The sequence below is a fragment of the Symphodus melops genome (genome assembly GCF_947650265.1).
Source record: "Symphodus melops genome assembly, chromosome: 22".
Taxonomy (NCBI): Eukaryota; Metazoa; Chordata; class Actinopteri; order Labriformes; family Labridae; genus Symphodus; species Symphodus melops.
Window position 1 is genome coordinate 6,843,172 of NC_136712.1, and position 18,470 is coordinate 6,861,641.

An 18,470-nucleotide genomic window follows, 5' to 3' on the forward strand; every position below is an offset into this window, starting at 1 on the left:
AGTTATACTAGGGGTTTGAATCATTCTGATTAAAAAATGTATTTGATAATAGGTTTGATTGTATTTTTTCAGATTTACACCCGACTTCTAAAGAACCACAAACGCTGCTTGAAGACAAATCTTTAACCAATAATTTAGTTTTCAAATTCTTTTATCTCTGTGGCATCAGCAGCAAATTAAATCTTTAGCTCATGCATTATGTACCATAATGTTTCAATTCAGTTAAAAAAAACAACAACTTGTGTCTTCATTGTGATTTGCATGCTCATTAACATGATTTACTTTGCCTCTCTTTTTAAACTGCTCCAATGATGGCCCCAAGGCTCCTCAACACTCTGACTACATTGTCTGATTAAGACTTATCAATCCAAATGTGTGCATGAGTCCTGGCATAAAGCTGGTCTCACTGGGGCAGTGCAGATTTGATTAAAGCTACTAGATCCTTTCTAAATCTGCTCATTACACTGGGCAGTTTGGGAGCCCATGATGGGACTAATTAACATGTATAATAGGCAGGTAGGGACAATGAAATGGGGGGCTGGAGAAGCATTGAAAAGTTTTAGAAAAGAAAAAAAAAACTTTCTCATAAAAGATTCCAACAAAAGATTGAACTCATGTTTAATACTAGGAAAATGATTTTTCATCTTTACTTATTGTTCCACCTTCAGATATTATAGACCTCTTGTTGATGAAATGTCAAGTGTAATTTTAATGTGGCTCATGTTTAAAATATGGGCCTTGGATTAGTGAAGACCCAACCCAAAAGCGCAGTTTTCATTCCCTGCAGCACATGAAATGACAGCCACATGCATTAGTGTTTGAATATCCTAACCAATGTCTAAAATTAATCCACAGGAAACTCCATTTAATTTTTCAAAAGAGCAGGAAATGTTAGCCTCTTTCAAATTGAAAATATCATAATGACAGATTTTTACTGCAAAGGCATCACACACATTTCCACCCCCTACATGCAGACTCACACATAAAGACGACGTTTCTCCCTCTACATCCACTTCCTTTAGAAATAAGAGATTTAAATGGAGGTGTCAGCGGCGGGAAGATGGATAGGTCTCAGTTAATGTGTTTTTTCTCACTCGGTAGGAATTAACTCCTCTTCTCAACTCTGGCTCACCCGGGACTGCAGAGTAATGAACCCTAAAAGGAAAGCGCTGAGCATGTTTATCTTTTCTCCAGTGTCTCTGCCGCCACTACCCCAAATTCCTCGACTCGACCCATGACTTATTGAGGGACTCAAAGCTCAGAGCCAATTTCACAAATATGTCTTCCATCTCCTATTTACTCATAGGTGTGTGCATTGAAGGGGGAAAGAGGGTTTTTAGTATATATAGGTTAAGATTCGTCTATATCGTGTGCATGATTGTGCAGCAGTGATTTGGGGAAACAGTATATGGTACATGCACCTAGGGAGCTTTAATGCTTTCAAAGGGAGAAAATATAGCAGATCATATAGAAGTGCAAGCGCTTGTGTTCCTTTCTGCACTAGATAACAGTCTGCACAGAAGTGCTGAAACATCTTTCCTCTTTGTTTCTTTTTCCAGACACAGGAATGATATATGAACCACTGATGTTCCATAAAAGTTATAAGAGTTATGTGTCTCAGTTTTCACAAACATTGGAGTGATGCAAGCACAGTGATCAAAACCCCAAACTTTCTGATACTTGGAGACAATAAACAGTCGATAAAGATATTGTCTAATGGTTTGTCATGTCTGGATATAACCAATTGGCCCTTTAGAAACATTCCCCAACAACTACAGGCCTCTCCTTTTTATATCTGGGGAAGAAAGAAAACCAGGACATGGAAGCACCTGACTGGACCTTAGTCCTCAGTGTACTCCCTGGATGGTTCTCTGCTTCCTGGCTTTTTCTCCATCTTAGCTTGAAATTACTTCGAGTCGAGAGGAGTTGATGCAAGGGGGGATATCGAAAGACACAAATTAAATACACTTTGAATGCATACCTGCAAGTTTATATTACTCATTTATCAAATGACTTAACGATACGTCTTTATCCAGGCAACCCTTTGAGATACATTTTTAAATTATTGGACTAAAACTAAACATTTAGCAATATGCTGTTCAGTCAAGATTGAAGAAGATTGTTACATTTCAGTAGTATAACTTTAGTTTTTCTTTTCAAATAGTCTAAAGAAATAAGTCCCTGTCAACATACTTTTACCTGAAGATAAAGTGCTTCTCAAAAAAATAGTGGAGCTGAATTTAGCTTCAAGTGAACCTTTCCGTGTCACTCCCTCCACTCCTCCCTCAGCACGGGGCCCCACACCCCCTCTGTGTTTGCTGACACATCACACAGATATTGATGTTAATTCGGAGGCTTCGAGCTCACAACTCAGGCGCTCAGCATTATCTAACCATCCTTTAAAAATGTGCAGTGTGCCCACTGAATACAATTTTCTTCAAACAAGATAGCCATTCATCAGCCTGTGTCAGCTATTGATATGTGGGTAATTAATCGCTTCTACAGGTAACGCAACACACTTGGTCACGTGATTGAGCTCTTTCAAAGTGCCTGCTGTGTTATCATACTGATTGATCTGCTGCTGAAGTCTCTGCGTATGTGAATATGTGTCCAATGTTTTCTCAAAGCATTAAATCTGCTATTTCCCACCAACTGGTATCACTGGAAGTCTTAATTACCATAAGCTGGTCTGGCGATGTTTTAGGACTCTGTATTTTTTTATTTTTCACAAAAGCCCTCTTTAAAAAGTAAAAAATTAATTGAAAAAAAAATCCTTTTTATATTAATGGTGATGTTCTTTCATTTCACTCCTGTGGTCTGTGGATGTGCCACAGCCAAAGATAATCTACAGGATGATAGCCAGACTCAAAGCCACTATTTGATTATAATCCATCTCCCTCATCAAAGATCAGCCCCTCTGATTGCTTTGATCCGTGTTTGACAAGATTAAGTCCCTTTTTCCATGTTAGACATGAAGATTGTGTTGTATATGCTTCTTCTCTCGACTGGAAATGTAATTGAACTACACTAAAAGGCACAATGATCTGTGCACAAGTAGTTCCAGGCCTGATATCTTTTATTTATGACTGTATTAAAAAGCAAAGTTCCTGTTAAGCAAACCATAATCCTCCATTCAGGGTGAGATGGTTGACCCTGTATTAGCTGTGGTTTATGATTGTTTGAAGAAGGAGAGTTGTTGTTTGATTTGAGTATCCCCTGATGGCTCTGAATAACCGGCCCTGTGAAAACTTTGCATTTGCCTCACCAGCTGCAAAACACCGTCTTAGCCACTTCTTCCTCCTTATGTTTACAGTAAACTGAAATTGCATTATGTGATTAAAGGCCTCAAACAGCTGCCAGGTGAGACATGGCCAAGTCATTAAGGCATTTCACTCTGAAACTCAATTCAACCAAAAACTGGTGAATAAGCTAATTCACTTTCAACACTAACTTTAGAGTTAGATGAACCGGACCAGATATGAGCCAGACCCATCAGGGAACTCTTACTCTTGATTAAACATGACTCACCAAGGACCAAACTCTGTAACCTTTAGAAAAATCTCCTCAAAAGGAAGCATTGCAAATATAAAGTCAAGCATTGTTCTGTTACTACAGGACTTCTACCAAAGCTCATGTCTTCTGGAAGCTCATTTTGCTGTTCAAAAATTTCCCAAATGCGTGCTGACACGTGAAATCATTTAAACGAAACTTAAAAAGTTTCCTGTACTTTTAATATCTATGTGATACAATAAGCTAAACATTGCAACAATAAAGTCAACAGAAATGATTGTTTTCAGAGGTTTACTGCATATTTGTAACCACAGGCTATGGATGCAATTGCCTGGCGACTTAGCCCTGTACCATTCCCCTCATCTGACCCAGAAGCCCCAGCAGTCACACAAAACGACTAGCTGAGATTACTTTGCTCCACTGCATCAAAAACGACCTGCCCAGGGGCAAATTTGATTGGTTAAAACACGGCATCCGTGGCTAGTCTCCATGTGAAAGAATGGGAGCCCACAGCAATTCAGCAGCAGAGCAGGTTCATAATACATATTTATACCTGCAGTGTGTGGAGCATTTATACCTTTACACTTTTCATTTATGTGTTGCTTCTTATCTGCTAACCCCTGGCTGTGTTTCTCATTTATGTGGGCAGATTTGCCTTTTGTGTATTTTTACAATTATCATATTCATTCTGCTGCTCACCTTGCGAAAAAAGCTCCAGGGGAACAATGATGGAAGACAGTGGCAAAGAAAAGAAAACATCAGCCCTAATCACAAACTTTTGAAAGACTTCCTTCTGCTTTATTATTATTCATATAGTTATTGTATTATTGTTTATAGTGAGCAATAGTTATTTCATGGTTTCTCTTAAATTGCCACATAAGTTATTGTACTGTAGTGGGAAGTATTTAATGTTGCTTGTGGCGTGGCACTTTACTTAAGGTCAGTTGATTCTTGCATCATATCATACTTTTTACTAGAAGGATCGTTAAGCATATTAGAAATACACTTTTACAAAACAGAATATGAAATCAACTTCCTTTTTTTATTTTGACCACAGACAGTAGAAAAGTAGTAGCTTCATTATGAACCTCTTCTTAATTGTAATCATACACTGATAAGATCACTGCACTTTTATTTAGATTATGAACTGTGAAGAGGCGGGACAATTGTGAAGTGCTGACATAAGTGTAGAGCAATACCGCATCCTTTCTGTTCTGCCGAGAGAACATCGAAGGCTCAGGCGTAATGATTTGGAGCACTATATAGCAAGTTGACTGACATCACATCCTACAATTGCGAACAATGCTGTATAGGCAATGGAAATCTTTGCAGATACAATTGCTTGCTACCATTATGCACCAGGGCCTCTTTGGCTTTTGTGGAGAAGGCACAAAATTGCTGTTATTATCTGAGTGTTCCCCTTCTCCGCTCATCAACTCTTCTTGAATAAAGTTGCCCTGAGAGCAAGATAAGCACAGAGTGGAGGTGCAGAAGGTTCTTTTTCTTTTTAGTGTAGAAAAACCTATGCCGGTTGTCAGGATTAGTGATTAGGAAATTGTGTGTTCCTCTGTCTTGTTTATTTACCTAAAAAGAAACACGGACGAGGATAGAAGAATGTATTTAGTTCTGTTCTTGTGCCAGGTATCCCGCAGAGATTGAAGGAATTTCCTGTTCAGTGTGACATCATACAGTCACACCCTCCCACTATTTCTGCTGTCGTTTACCTTCGTAGTTGACCCCATAGACTATCCAAATCCTTTCCCACTCCTCTTCTCACCATTCTCAGCCTGTTTCCCTCCCACACGTTGCTATTTTTTCCATCCATTCCTCCTTCCCATCATCATTTGACTGTCTGCTCTCCTGACTCCTCAACTCTCCTGCTGTTATTCTACTCTTTACTCCCTTGATTTCACTTGTCTATTTCCTCCTTCCAATCACCCTCCCTTCTTCTTTTAGTTCTTATATGCACTCCCAGAGGGGGAAGTATAGGTCTGGTGAACATGGAAAGCCCGGAACAAATCATTCTATTGATCTGTCGATGTATCCCTCGTTCTGCACCTCTGATCGTCAGCAGAAAACAAAGTGTTTATTAAGCGAAACCTTCCCAATCTCCTTCCACCTCTACCTCCCGACCTCCCCTCACTTGGTAACGGAGAGCCTGTTTCTGGGACCTGTCCACCCAGCTGAGGCTTGTCGTCTTCCAATTACATTTCTTTAGCAAAGTCCCACCTGTCAGGGTGCCTAACTTCTGCATTTCTTCACCTTCTCCGTACCCTGTCCACCTCTGCTGCCAATTTAAAGTTGTCCTGAACCGTTCCCAAAGAGAGAGCACACAGCCAGCTTTTATTTATGACGATGCACTGCAGCAAAGCTGAGCCAGAAGGGGGGAGTGACGTGGAGTGGAGTGTTTATCAGTCATCTGCAGTGTATAGGGCTTAAATTGGGCCTGAATTTTGTATGGAACGATTGCATTATGGCTTCTTTTGAAAGGCCTGAATTTGATTGAAATGGAAAGCAGTGCCTTCTTGCTCTGAAAATACATCACTGCTGATTAGATTATGGAGAACTGCAGGAGGGTGGAAGGGAGGGTGCTCAGCATTGGCAGATATGCGGTTGAAATGCAAAGAAAATGAACTATGCTAACGGTTGAGTTGAAGGAGAAAGAGAGAAGGAGAGGAATAGTAATGGTCGTTTCACGGGAGAAACCGACTGCTAACAAAATAAATTCCATGGATCTCTTGATCTCTCCTTGTCTGGTTGCGGTAACCTCATATCGATACAGTATTAGCTGGAGTCTGAGGTTCTGCAGCAGAGCGGCTTGCCTTTTCTTTGACAGACAGACTAGATCCATGCCATTCCCACCTGCGGGGCTCCCCAGCCTCACATAATCAATCAGCCATTAATGGAGTAAGTGGCTGTGGAAGGATATTAAATGTTAATTGCTGTAAGGTATTGATAACAGCTATTGATCCTCTAGATAATTGCAATCAGTGAAAACAAAGATACATTGTATGAGACTGAGCTCCTTTTACCATAAGCCTGGGCTAAATGATGAATGGATGAGGCATGCTTTTGTTGTGCACATCACTTGCCTGTGTATCCTCACAGGAATAGATCACTGCAAGATTCACCTGCAAAAAGAGCTGCCTAAAGGATTCTTTAAATGATCAAGTATTTTAGAATTTTTTCCGTCATCAAAAACCCTTTGAATAATTTCCTCCAGATTAAACTTCATGAGGGCAACACTTTCCAACACATTATTTTGCTTCCTATAGCAATATGGATGGATGTTGTAACTGCGTTTCAATTTTTTTATGGTTAAGTCAACCATGTTGCAGTGCAGTCAAAAGGAGATAGCAAGAGTTTGCATTTAGGCATTAAACGGAGTACATTCAGACCACAGTATCCTAAGCTGAAAACTGTTTTTTCTGGCCTCAGGTTTGACTTTGTTAACATTTTGTATTCTCACTGAAGTATAGAAGTATAGTTAACATCTTTAAGAGTGCATAGATCCCTCGGCGATATATGTACTACAAACTGTAGATGTTAATTTTAGAGCAACTAAAATCCAGAGTGTCAAAATATCTTGAACATGAAAAATATCCATTCTGTGTATAAAAAAACTGCACCGTCAAAGGATGCGAATAGAAACAAGGATACTATCAAGTGAATGAACTGGAGAATGTGGGAACTTCAATTGGGCCAAATAATACAAGATAAATGTACATTCAAAGAAGACATTCTTTAATTTATATTTCCAACGTAATGACGGACAAACAAACAACAAACTGTTTAGTTTAGTTCTACAATGGAACTTAACTAAACAGTAAACATTTGCGTCTCCTCATTGCCTTCTGCACAGTCTCTTTTCTCCATGCTGTTTGCAGTTTGTCTGCCGGGGAAGCTTGATGCCCATAAATGACTTGTAGGGAACAGAAAGAGAAGGCAGCATCAGTCAGTTCATTATAGATTAACCCCTCAGTGGAGTGTGAGGTCGATCAGAGAGCAAAACAACAATCTACAACCTCCAGTCGTGTGTGTGTGTGTGTGTTGAGGTAGAGGTATAGGCATGGGTGGATAGAGAGTTGTGGCTACTCCCTTGCCACCTGAGAGGAATTGGCAGGCCCTGGTGAGGCATCGTGTCAGAATGCCTGTTGAATAATGCATAGGCTCTGTGCAGTTGCGCTCTCTAATACCACATGACTCTGAGACAGCCCTCCTAAGATCAATAACACTTAGAAGCTGCTTTATAATGAAGGAGACACTAAATTTCCATCATCAGGCAATTAGTTGAACTCTGCCTGCCATCCCTCACTCCTCCTCTCCTATTTTATTTCTCTCTGGCCATAGTACAACATGAGACACATCGCTTGTTACCAGAAAGTAAAGTGGAGACAGGTTCCCTTGAGTGTTTCTGTGTGCGATGGGGGAATTTATAAAAGCAGTTCGCTGTTTTTAACACCAGAATTTAGGAATTAAACGCCCTTTTTATAGTGTTTTTTTTATTGCTCAGTGTGTGTGAGAAGAGTTAGAGAGAGAGAGAGAGAGAGAGAGAGAGAGAGAGACAGAGAGGTTTTGCTCTTTTCTTGGACATTTCTTTTGCTCTTTTCCCTGCTGCTCTATGGCCTGGGGCACATGTATTAACAATCTCTTCTAAACTCTGGCTACATATCAAAACATGACACTTGAATAGGAATGGAAGGTCTTATAAGGGAGTAGAGGAAAACACATGAACTCTGTGATTGCTTGCAGTAGTGAGAGGCAGTGTATGTGTTGGTCATGCACACACTCCATTATCTATATATGCTAACCCCCACTCTTTTACAGCAATATGCCATGTGGTCTGTGTGAATGCATATCTAATGACTGAATGAGCTCTGCAGAGAAGTACTCTCTCTCCTCTGCTCCACAGGGAGGTCAAGGGTCAGGAAGTGATAATGCAGTGTAAATGTACTGGCTTGGGATTTGGAGTTCATTAGATGTCCATTATAGTCTTTTAGTGACATCACTCTCTCGTGGAGCCACGAGGAAATAATAGATGTGCAATTTCTCATCAATGAACCTTTTGATGGATGAACTATCATCATCAGCATTTGTACCAAAATTCACGACATTTTAATCTACAGTATTACTGTCAGTGAGTGGCTTTCAAATATGTCTCAAATAGGACGAAAAAGACTCAATTTAGACTCCTTAAAGGTTTGCATCTTGGCCTAATCATGAAAGAAGTGTCACTTTAAGGCGACACATTGCATTGATCTCGGTTAGTGTTGTCATGATACCATAGTTTTAGACTTTGATAAGATACTAGTAAAAGTCAAACAATATTTATACCTGCTTCTATACCAGCACAACACAAATAGTAGTCCCAGGCACAAAGTATGGGGAAATTATTTTTTTTATTTAGTCCTGCAAACTGTCTAAATTTCACAATTACATTGGCAACATTTTGTGTTCTTTATCCTGGTAAAACAACACAACAGATCCCTTGTGTTCTTTGAGTGTTTTTGCGGCCGCGCACCTTTTACTGTTTCTTTTGTTACTTTTGTGCATTTTGTATTTCATTTAATTTTGTAATTTAGATAGTGTCTTGGGACCTTTAAAGGGACCACTAACTGCTCTCTTTTTCCATCTCTGCCTGCAGTATTTGTTCAAAAATATAATTAAAAATCTCTCTTTTTTTTCTTTTTTTTAAAGCTGTGACACTTCTGGATATGAACGATTATACAAATAACAGAGAATTTATCATTTTAAATCACGTGGTATCAAAATTATGAAGTTAAAAACTTCAAAGTGTCCAAAACCCCTTATTATTTTAGCCCATATCTAAAAGTTATTTGTATAACCAGCATCTGGAAAACCTACTGCTGTTTTCCTTCTACTGTATATCCCCATTCATTAGCATGAGTGAGAAGAAGGAGAGTACCAGTGCGTAAGGTGAATCGTCTTAATTTGGAGCATAGCCAACATCTCATTATTCTTCCTATCTAATGTTTATCGGTGAGATGTGGGCAGAGAGGTGATCTGGGAGCAGTCAAAGAGTCATCCAGGGCTGCATGGTCCTACAGGGGATCTTTTCTATTCGCTCTCTGGGTCCTTGAGGTCAATCTGAGCTTTTGCCCTCTCTGTCAGTCTGGAATAATAGAATAATGGCATAATTAACTGGCAAGAAGATTTTGCCCCGGGGACGCACTCTGCTGCCGCATTAGAAGGAGCTGGAGCCTTGGTCTGGGCTGTAATTAGGTCTCCATGGGTTCTAATTGTCCTGCAGTTTTGGAGTTTAAATGGTAGCAGTGTGGCAGAATGAGATCTGCAATGAGGAAAGTAGAACAACTTTCATGCACAGACACACAGGAGGTGTGTCATTTTTTAACGTGACCAAGTAAAGGACAAATGCTCTTCAGATCTGATGGATTGTGGTGTAAAAGTCCAAAAATGAGCAACTTTATGTTTCTCCCTAATGAAAAATATCAATCATGAAGATATCATAATTCAATGACTTGTGTTATATTGGACAAAAAATACTGTCAATGGTACCAGCTTTTCATATGTGCTATTTTGCTACTTTGTATGATCTTTTCGTATCATGATACTTCATGGGCACAATAAGAAGAAATGTGACTCCAAATGGCATTACCAGTGATGAACACTGGCAATAACTTTTCTAATTTCTTGGGATTAATTAAGACTTGTCTAATGTTTAATTGTGAACGCTCATACAGTATCCTATGAAGACAACATTGAGATGAATTTGCTTAGTGTTGGAATTGGACATTTTAATGGAGGGTCTAACTCATGGTTTATCCAGGGTGCATGGAGAAAGGAAATAGTTTGTAGCAGGGTCACCCATAATGTTTGGCTCTTCCATGGACAATGAAAGCCACATAACCTGTGTGTGTGTGCAATATTCATTGATTGTGTTTATGAATGGACTTGGTTGTCTTTTATCTATTTTATCATGCTAATCATATATATAATGCTCTTAGACTGGGTTTTATGAACCCAGAGGTCGCTATGAGCAGAACTATCTTTTTTTTTTTTTTTTTTTTTTGTTCATTAGGTTGCATCCAAGTTTTGACTTTTTGATTTTTTGTGGTACATAGAAAAATTGAGTTCCACAAGCAATGTAAGTTACATTAATTGCATTTATTTTAATGCAGGACTTTTTTTGGTGATGATGAATTAAGAAAAAATAAAAATAACGAGCAATAGTGTTGTAGATGTTGGTAAATATTTTTTGCCTACACATTCTCATACCACATGCCACAGTATATTTGAGCAGATGCTGAGACTGTAACCTCTTTATCACCCTCAAACAAATGCAGACACCTTATCTTGCTGTTTCATTCTTTGAACACAACAGAAGACTCTGTGCTGTGTTGACTCTGTGATGGTTTAACAATACCTTAACCACACAAGTCTAACTGATCTCCCATTGAAAGAGGTAGCGGTGGTACATATTAGTTTTTCATACTTGTACTGTGCTCAAATGGATCCACAGAGCTGCTCCGTTTTATCCCTGTTTCTGATTAATTTGAATTTTCATCACCTCAATTGATCGAGACCATTTACTCAAGGGACAAAGATGCAGACTAAATGACTATTGACTGCCAAATGTTTGAAAAATGCATTTGTCAGACCACCAGTGCTATTGATGAGGGTGCAATACAAAATGTAGCTTCAGAATCAATGAGGAGGAAGTGAAGAGTCCATAGCAATAGACTACCAGCAAGCTGTATTATTTGTGCTCAGTCCCACTCTGTACCTCTGACTATTCTCTTCTTATGTCTGTCTTTCTCCTTATGTGCTAACCACTGTTGGCGCATTGCAGTAAACTAGGGGAGGTAGAGTAGCTTGTGTGCGTGTGTGTTTGTGTGTCAGGGGTGTTGGAGTAGAAGAAGAGGCATCGACAAGCGTCCCTGAGTTTCCATAAATCCCACTTACCCACTGCACACGTGCACACGCACATGCGCCACATCCAGACATACTGACCTTTTCTTACAAGCTTCTCTTTTTTATCTTCATGCAAAACCAAAGGATGAATCACATTGAAAATGTTAAAGTCAAATACATTCCCTGAGGTCAATAGTGATGTTTGGAATATTCCAACATAAGCAGAATTGTTTAAACACTGGCTGACACACTTGAACAAAATGTGCTGTCTATCTATGCATAATGTCATTGATGAAGCAGAAAATAATGAGTCTTCAAAAAATAAAATCAAAAAGTATTTTGTCCTCTGATTAAAATGATTATTTGTGTGAATTAGTTATTAGTGTTTCATCACAGGTTGCTCACATTTGCATCACATAACAACCAGGATCTATATATTTGCACTGCACCTTAACAGGATTTGAATGACCATTTTCTGCATAGTATCCTCTTCTTCTTTCTGTGACAGCCATGTACAGGATCTTCATTCTTGTGATATTTGAATTTGCAAATCTTGTTTGACTTGTGGGCCAATCAGAGTTACAGTCATGCATGCTAAAATGTTAGCTATCTGGCAGCTAGCAGCACAGTTTGATGGTTGTGTTTGCTGTGGGATTTTAACATCCTCATTTCATGACTGGCTGGACTTTATAGAGGAGATGATGAAAGGTGCCACAGTCTACACATCTCATATATCACGCTCACACACGCGCACACACACTGCTCGGCTTCTGTCCATCTCTTCCCCTCTGTATCTCTATTTTATCTCTCTCTATAAGCTGGCGTACCTTCCAACTAATGCTCCATCAAGATCATTAGTAGGTGAGGGAAAGCTTTTGATGCATGTCATCATTTACTCGTAGAAGAATGTGTATGTTATTGACTGAAGCGAGTCCCAGCTCAGCAAAGGTGCAGACCGACCCTTTGACATCTGAAAGCAGAAAACCCAGGAGGCTGAAATGATGATGGACCTGGATTAAAGGAAGTATCATCATAAGGGTTTTGAATGTTTGGCCTTTATTGTCACAGAAGAAAATCAAAGAAATTGTGGGTTTCTGCAAATACTTTCAGTGCTTGAAAGTAATATTGAGAGCATTGATTTTAATCTAGTCCTGAAGATTCAAAAACAAACAAACCAGATCAGTCAGAAATAAAAAAGACAAACAGTTCATAGTCGATTTTAGCTAGTGCTTGTTCTTATATTTTTTGTTGGATTTTAAAATATACGCACTAAAACTTGCTCCAAAGCAAATGGGATCTAAGACTTATGTGTAGCTATTGTAATTCTCTGTTTAGCGTAATGATGGAATGGTAAAGGGTTCAAGTGTAAAATCCACGTTCAGAGGACTTCTTAAGGGACAAAGAGAGGACTTGAACTTTAGCCTAATTATCTCGAGGGTGGGTAGGCAAGTGATTTGAAGCTCTGAGGTCAAGACGCGTCACTTCCTTGCTAAAGATATTGTGACTGTGTGTGCATATGCTTGCACGTGCACAAGCACCTGCTTATGTGCATGTAATGGTTAGTGACACCCAGTCAGCAAACCCAACTTGTCTCAGTGATGAATGGCATTGTAAACATTGACGCGGGCCTAAACAGCCCCCTGGAGGCCGTGCATGTGTGTGTGAGATCAGCAAAAAAAGCTCTTATCGTGCCTATTATGGTCCGTCCCTTCAGCGTGGGATGGTATGTGCTTTGCATCTTAATGTCCTAATCTATTCTTCATTAAAGCTTAACGCTGCAGTTAACACGCCCTCTGATAGCATCACACTATGCCCTCGCTGCAGCACACGCCAGGCCTGCGTGCCAGTGATAAAGCATCAAGAAGCAATAGAGATGGATGAAATACGGCTCAGAGAAGTCCATCTCGGGATGCCTACACTGCTCCGCAGATACTGGATCTCGTTAAGGAGACTGAAGTGTTAATTTTAGGAAGGAGATCTCCATATTTCTCATGCCTCCATAATTCATAGAGGACGCTGATGTTTAGAGGGCCCTGTCATGAGGTGCCATGTGTTCCCTGGCGGTTGGTGCCATCTGGCTTGCTTTACTGCGGGCTGCTGAGGCCACCGTGAGGGCTCAAGCAGATGATGTTTAACTGGCACCAACTTGAACCCTAAACCATCTGAGCGGATTGTGTGTAGGCAGGAGCTCTCCCACACCTACAGTATGTTAAGTTGTACTGCCGCACTATGACAGATGTGGCAGTGTTTGTGCCAGATTTTTTTTCTGAAAGTATAAGACTACATGGGACATATTAATGAACACAGTGCCAGCACACAGCCTGAAGTCTGATGTATTAAAAAAAAAAACAAAAAAAAAAAACAAGAACATTTGATTGGAAATGTTCATCAATCTGTCACCCATATCAGGTGAAAGAGCCTTGAGAAAAAGAAAAGAAATGTTGGAATACAAAGAGGAGTGCAATGTAAATCTCAGAGAGAATGAATAATGGATCATGGAGTGGAGGAAAAAGATAATGGGAGAAAAATAGAGTGAATAGGAGGACCGATGATTGACACTGACAAGTAAGATAATGGAGAGAGTGATCAAAATTCAGCAGGCAAAATGCATGAAGCTGTGCTGTTGAACGCCTTCAGGTGTTGAAATATCTCCATCTGCACAGTGGCACCTCAAAGAGCTGGGTGGTCATATTAAGTTGGATTTGGAGATGATTTTTACATTCATTATAGTTTATCAGTTAATATGCCAGCTCAGATGGTTACTGTGTTTGCAAATGTATCCAACTTGCAAAAATATTCTGCTGTCAAGACAAATAATTCTGATCTGTCTCTCACTGCTTCTGTTGTGGAGCAATAAACAGTGGAGACGCTTTTTATAAATAATCAGATGTCTTTAAAAAATAGGCATTAGTTCTTCCTGGTCAGATGTTAAATAACACTACTGGAGCTGTTTTAAAACGTCTGCCTTGTTTTTTGTCATGCTGTTTGAAAAATGAAAAGGGAAAGTCAGTTTCAGTCAGCGAAGAAGCATTCAGTTTTGACGTTTAACAATTGTCTGATTTTACAATACCATTAAAATGCAACGGAAAATATGTTTTGTGAGTAATGCAATCCTTTTTTTCTCCAAACTTAATGAAACAATTTTATAAAACTATCTGAGGACAAAAACACGTTTTATACTCACTTTAGTTTCTTAACTTTCCCAGATTGTATTTTTTGTTTCTACCCAAACTAAACCAGGCAAAAACTCAGATTTTTCTTTTTTGTTAAGGCTACAAAAAAACAAGAGGTTAATGAACGGATGTTTATTTTATCTATACATTGTCTATATTTATATATATTTCAATCTTAATACTGAACGCTCATTTGTGGTTTTATATCTATTAATCAGCTAATTGCTTTTTCAGCACATGGCTAGTTAATTGCAAGAATAATTTAAGTTTTCTGGTGGGAGAGTAATTTGGATAGTCGTGCCTTGCTGTGCACATTAACAAAAACATAGAGGAGAGTGGTCATAGTTCCCATGGTCTAACCACATTTTCTTCATATCAAACTTTATCAGCTCTTGTGTAGAATCCATCATGTTGTCATCTTTCCGTTCAGCCTCATTGTCATTGATTAATGGAAGCAAGCATGTGGGATCACTAAATGAGTTCCAGATTAACATTGTGTTTTATTAGCCTTCAGGCAGCAAACTGTGTGGACTAAAGGTGTGTAATTAAACCCCTTACCAGGCACTGATCATCATGTTAATGTGCTGACCATAGCATAATCATTTCACACTCACCAATGTATGTCAACACACAGGAGAAAGAGACTTTGTTTGTGGTTAGTTGTTGCTTATAAATAGTCTGTCTTTATGTTTTAGTATTGCCCTTTACAGACAACATAAGTAAATAAGAATGAGAAAAAAGACTGGTGTCATCTGCATAGAAATACAGAAAAAATAATTTGAACTGTTAATACTCGGAAATGTTTACTTAGTAAAAAGATTATATGTTGGCTGAATATCTATTTTTTTTTAGTAAACACAAATAATGCAAACCCAACCTTGTAATCCATTTAAAGGTTTCTCTTTCGTACAAACTATTCAGTCTGAACTGACACATCCTCTGGCATATCTTTACTGTAATTTCTCATCATCAGTCAAAAAAATCTGCCAAGCATGTATTTGTGTTCATCCTATAAAAAAATATATAACATTCCATGAAAGATATAGAAGGATGTGTGAACCTGGATGAGTAGATGTAAAGAACTTTAGTGAGCAAAGTAAAGAAAAAACACCCTGCATACAATTTAGATATACAAAGTATACCTAGAATATAGGCAAGCAGTTTATGAGTTTCAATTGCATACATACAATTACAATGGTTGGTTTCCTTATACTGAGACTGAGTTGTACAGACCACCTGTTGCTGCCAGGTTAGTCATCCTTTTGTGAGCTGTTTCCCTGGCTCTGTTTCAAAACTTCAGCCCTGGTATAACATTCAATGTTTGTATAAGGTATAATGACTGAACACTGAGCTTTATTGAAGAGAGTGGAGTCAACAATTTAGTCGCACTTCTCAGGAAACTCCTTTTGCTGAATAAAGGAGCTCCTTACTACCTTTTAATGTTCATTTACCTCCTCTCTAAGTGGCTGTTATGACATACTGTAGTGGACCTGAGGATTTTCTTCTGTGGAGCCTCGACTCCATATAGACTCTATATATGTTAGCAATTAGATCAGTTATTAAAGAGAAAAGTGCACTGCATAATATTTTAAAGCCCTGGTGTGGAGAATCCACATCGTCACTAGTGCTCTTTGGTGATTTTTCTGGTTTCTTCACATCTTGGCTGTGCTGTATGTGGAGGGATTTACATTAACAAGGAACTTATGGAGATGCATTTAGTAGAGGTGCTTCTAATAATGTCTTTAAGCTCTCTGTGCTTCAAAGTAGATTTCATAGTTGTTTAATTTGTGTCACAGCATGCTCAGAAAATCTGGAGGCAATGTAGCCAATGCACTAATCCATCTGCTTGGGAGAGAAAACAATGTAACCCTGAGCTGCCTCGATCTTCCTAACTTTGCAGAGAACTCTGTGGTCCCACTCTTGTATTGTCTCGCAGACGTAATAAATTACCCGGGCTCTGTCTCTAGATTTATGACCTGATGTCTTGCATGTGCAGCTTTATGAGGTTTGAAGGAGTGACAAAATCTAATATCCTACACTTAAATGATGAATAATGTCACATACCTCACACAGCCCATAGGTATTAAAGCAGCGAGATATTAAGCGTGCCCAAACTCAATCTGAAACCCACCGGTGGGAAAATAGCGTTTATAATAGAGGCGGTAGGTGATAAGGTTTGAGGTTGCGAGCGGGCTGATCAGAGCTATTTTTCCACTTTCAATTTGAGATGGAGATTTGGATTGGCAAAGGGCCGTTTTCGACAGGTAATCTGGTACAGCCATTAGTGCCTGTTAAGTGGCCAAGTCTCAGTGTCACACCTTGTCTATCAGTCTCTATTTGTCGAAACATGGACTTTCCATTTCACCCGATGCTCTCTCTCATTCTCTTTCCCCTCTTGGATCCTGTCTCCAGAGCAGGTAACCAAATGCTGATAGTCTGGCCCGAAGTGCTGACACCCAAAATCGTCCACACAGTCTAATGTAGTGTAAGTGGATGAGCTGACCTGCCACACCAACCCCCAGTCCTGTGTTAACCCATCCTCCTCGTCAAATCTCTATCCAACCACTTAACCATAAAGGGCCACGACACGAGAGGGGCCCCCGATAGCAAGCGTGTAATTCATTCTAAGACTGACATGTTCATTAAGTAAGAGGAATAATTAGGGACTTTAAAACCCCTCATCAGATAGGGTAGATGAGTATCTGTGTGCCAGGAGAAGGACTGACAATTCCTTCACGGAGTTGACTTCTCTCGGCAGCAAGATAACCGGGAAGCAAATGTGCTGCATTTCTGACCTGACAGATCGGTACACATTGAATTTAGCCAGCAAGATCACAGCTGACCCTCTGCAGCCCCTTTGGTCCAACTCTTGATTTCAGGGCGCAGGTACAGAATGATCAGGATGAGGACTAAAAGAGGCATCACATCGTTTGTACCCCGCAGCATTATGATAAGTGTTTGCCATGAGCTTTGTTGGAAAAATACTGAATCGTGTGCAGGTCTGATACTGGTGTCAATAGAGTTTTGTCTGTCAACTTTTTGTTTGCTCTTACCGAAAAAGCTGACAGAAGCAGTTTTTTTAAATTGAGCTTAGCATTTACTTATTACTACTTTTGAGCTATTTTCTTTATCTCTTCAGGTTTCAGGCATGAATCTGTCAAACTTCTCCGCAAATGAAATCGCAGGAAAACATTCCATGATGAGGGGGAGGGAGGGAAATGAGGAAAACTACCATCAAGCTGGAACTGACCTTTAAAGGTCAAAGTACAGGAGGGTAAGAAGAAGTCAAATTGTGATAAAGCCCATTGACTTTGTGCAGGGTTTTGTTTAAATTGTTCTTGAAATGGAAAGGTTGTATTCAGTGTGCAAGCAACACAAACAATCAGCTGCCAGCAGTTTATTAGTTTCCTGTTAGATAAGCACAACAACTATGTCTAGTGTGTGGACGGCTGACAAGTCGGTCTACCCAGAAGAGCTGGCCATGTCTGAAAGTTTTTTTTCCTGTTACATCACATGGCCATCAAACTGAGCGTGCACATTTTTGGATTTCTGTCTCTGTCATATTTTATTAACAGTAGTCATTAACTCACAATTGTTCACAATAAAACCACTGCTTTCTTTTTTCTGACTTTTTTACATGTGTGAACATAGAAATACTCCCTTTGGGCATTAGTGTTGCATCATGTGTTGGCATGGAATGTAAAATAGTTGTTTTATATTTCTTTACTTTAAAACTTGATAAGGTTTGTGATTTTCTGTGATGATATTGTTCTACCCTGTAGAATAGCATCCTCTGTACAGTATGTGGAAAAGTGCATCATTATACCATAATCTTTGATTGTCCCTCATTGACTCATCAGCAAGCTTCATGTCTATAAAAGCCTGCGATGTATC